The sequence below is a fragment of the Pyrgilauda ruficollis genome, unplaced genomic scaffold (genome assembly GCF_017590135.1).
Source record: "Pyrgilauda ruficollis isolate IOZ18807 unplaced genomic scaffold, ASM1759013v1 scaffold1460, whole genome shotgun sequence".
NCBI lineage: Eukaryota > Metazoa > Chordata > Aves > Passeriformes > Passeridae > Pyrgilauda > Pyrgilauda ruficollis.
Window position 1 is genome coordinate 1,694 of NW_024513211.1, and position 3,013 is coordinate 4,706.

The following is a 3,013-nucleotide window of genomic DNA, read 5'->3' on the forward strand; positions in this document are numbered from 1 at the left end:
ATTTTTGGGGTCCCCAAAGTGTCCCCTCCCCAATTTTGGGGGTCCCCAGTGTCCCCTCCCCCCAATTTTGGGGGTCCCCAATGTCCCCTCCCCCCATTTTTTGGGGTCCCCAAGGTGTCCCCTCCCCAATTTTGGGGTCCCCAAGGTGTCCCCATCCCATTTTTTGGGGTCCCCATCCCATTTTTGGGGTCCCCAAAGTGTCCCCATCCCATTTTGGGGGTCTCCGATGTCCCCTCCCCCCAATTTTGGGGTCCCTAAATGTCCCCTCCCCCCATTTTTGGTGTCCCCAAGGTGTCCCCTCCCCAATTTTGGGGTCCCCGAGGTGTCCCCTCCCCCAATTTTGGGGTCCCCAAAGTGTCCCCTCCCCAATTTTGGGGTCCACGAGGTGTCCCCTCCCCCAATTTTGGGGTCCCCAAAGTGTCCCCTCCCCAATTTTGGGGTCCCCAAGGTGTCCCCTCCCCCAATTTTGGGGTCCCCAAGGTGTCCCCTCCCCCAGCCGAGGCCACCTCGGTGTCACCAGCGCTGGGACTTTATTGGGGTGGCACCGGGTGACAGCCGGGTGACACGGGTGTCACCGTGCCAGCTCCGGGTGACAGCTCTGTGTCACTTCCGGGTGACACCGGTGTCACCGTGCCAGCTCCGGGTGACACCCGTGTCACCTCCGTGTCCTCGTGTCACACCCGGGTGACACCCAGGTGACAGCCGTGTCCTCGTGTCACATCTGTCACTGTGCCAGCTCCATGTGACAGCCGTGTCACCTCCGTGTCCTCATGTCACCTCCGTGTCCTCGTGGCAGCTCCGTGTGACACCTGTGTCACCTCCGTGTCCGTGTCACATCCAGGTGACACTGGTGTCACTGTCCCAGCTCCGTGTGACACCCGTGTCACCTCCGTGTCACCGTGCCAGCTCCGTGTGACACCCGTGTCACCTCCGTGTCCATGTCACATCCAGGTGACGTTGGTGTCACTGTCCCAGCTCCGTGTGACACCTGTGTCACCTCCGTGTCCATGTCACATCCAGGTGACACTGCTGTCACTGTCCCAGCTCCGTGTGACACCCATGTCACCTCCGTGTCCTCGTGTCACCTCTGTGTCACCGTGCCAGCTCCGTGTGACACCCGTGTCACCTCCGTGTCCTCATGTCACTGTGCCAGCTCCGTGTGACACCCATGTCACCTCCGTGTCCGTGTCACATCCAGGTGACGTTGGTGTCACTGTCCCAGCTCCGTGTGACACCTGTGTCACTCCAGGTGCCACCCAGGTGACATCGGTGTCACTGTCCCAGCTCTGTGTGCCATCCAGGTGACATCGGTGTCCCCGAGCCAGCTCCGTGTCCTTGTGTCACACCCAGGTGACATCGCTGTCACTGTCCCAGCTGTGTGACACCCGTGTCACACCCAGGTGACATCAGTGTCACTGTCCCAGCTCTGTGTCACACCCAGGTGACAGCCGTGTCCCCGTGCCAGCTCCGTGTCCCTGTGTCACTGTCCCAGCTGTGTCACATCCATGTCCTTGTGTGACACTCAGGTGACATCCGTGTCACTGTCCCAGCTGTGTGTGACACCCAGGTGACATCCGTGTCCCTGTGCCAGCTCCGTGTCCCTGTGTCACACCCAGGTGACATCGGTGTCAGTGTCCCAGCTCTGTGTGACACCCAGGTGACATTGGTGTCCCCAAGCCAACTCCGTGTCCTTGTGTGACACCCAGGTGACATCAGTGTCACTGTGCAGCTCTGTGTCACACCCAGGTGACAGCCGTGTCCCCGTGCCAGCTCCGTGTCCCTGTGTCACTGTCCCAGCTGTGTCACATCCGTGTCCCTGTGTCACACCCAGGTGACATCGCTGTCACTGTCCCAGCTCTGTGTGACACCCAGGTGACATCCGTGTCCCCGAGCCAGTTCCGTGTCCCTGTGTCACACCCAGGTGACATCGGTGTCACTGTCCCAGTTCCGTGTGACACCCAGGGGACATCGCTGTCCCCGTGTCACACCCATGTCACACCCGGGTGACATCGCTGTCCCCATGTCCCCCCTCCCGTGGCCCCCTGTGGGGGGAGGGGCCCTGTCCCCACGGGGGGGGCGTGTCCCGTCCATGACGTCATCGCCCTGTGACGTCACTCCCGATGCATGATGTAACCGCACTCATTGTCCCCACTGGGGGGATCCCCCAAGCCGTGACGTCACTCCCTGTGATGTCACACCCCCGGTCCCCTGCCCCCATTTTGGGGGGTCCTTGACCCAATTGGGGTGGGGGGTTTGCCCCACCGGGGGGGGGGAATCCCCCAACCCGTGACGTCACTCCCCATGACGTCACCCCCATCCACTGTGTCCCTACAAGGAAGGAGGCGCTTCCCCTGCTCGTGACGTCACTCCCCATGACGTCACCCCCAACCCCTGTTTCTCCCCATGGGTAGGGAAGGAAAGGGAGGGGCTTCCCCCAGTCATGACGTCATCCCCAACCACTGTGACCGCCACTCGTGACGTCACCCCCATGACGTCATCCCCCAACCCCTCTCTCTCCACGGTTAGAGGAGGCAAAGAGGCTCTTCCCCCCCCATGACGTCACTCCCCATGACATCACCCCCCAATCCTTCAGTCCCCATTGGGGGGGGGGAGAGGTTGGAGGAGGGTGCTCTCAGCCGGCAGCGCAGCACGCCCAGCACGGCCCAGAGCCCCCCGCAGGCCGCGGGGACCCCCGGCAGGGCGGCCCAGAGCCGCCGCAGCTCCGCGGCCCTGACGCGGTGCGCGCTGAACAGCGCCCGGCCCGCGCAGCAGCGCTCGGGGGGGAACCGCGCCGAGCCCCCGAAACGCGCCGAGTGCCGCGCCGCGACCCCCGCCCGCCGAGCCGAGACCCCCACCCACACATCCTCGGGCAGCGCCAGCGGCACCGCCCGCGCCGCGCCCAGCACCGCGCCCGCCGCCTGTCGCGACAGCACGTAGGCCGTGCCGCTGCAGTAGGGCGGGTATCGCGACAGAGGGAACGCCGACTCGGCGACGTAGTGGCGGCTGCGGGGGG

At 64.2% G+C, this 3,013-nt stretch overlaps 1 long non-coding RNA gene across 2 annotated transcripts; it reads right to left on the bottom strand.

Annotated features, from left to right (window-relative positions):
• Positions 1-513: 513 nt before the first annotated feature.
• Positions 514-1,308, bottom strand: LOC121349858. 2 transcript variants are annotated; one of them, XR_005954614.1, is made up of 3 exons: positions 1,245-1,308; positions 888-997; positions 514-777 (listed from the first exon to the last, which is right to left on the bottom strand). It is a non-coding gene; the product is annotated as an uncharacterized LOC121349858 (long non-coding RNA). The 2 variants fall into 2 exon arrangements; XR_005954613.1 differs by having other exon boundaries at positions 514-997.
• Positions 1,309-3,013: the final 1,705 nt, after the last annotated feature.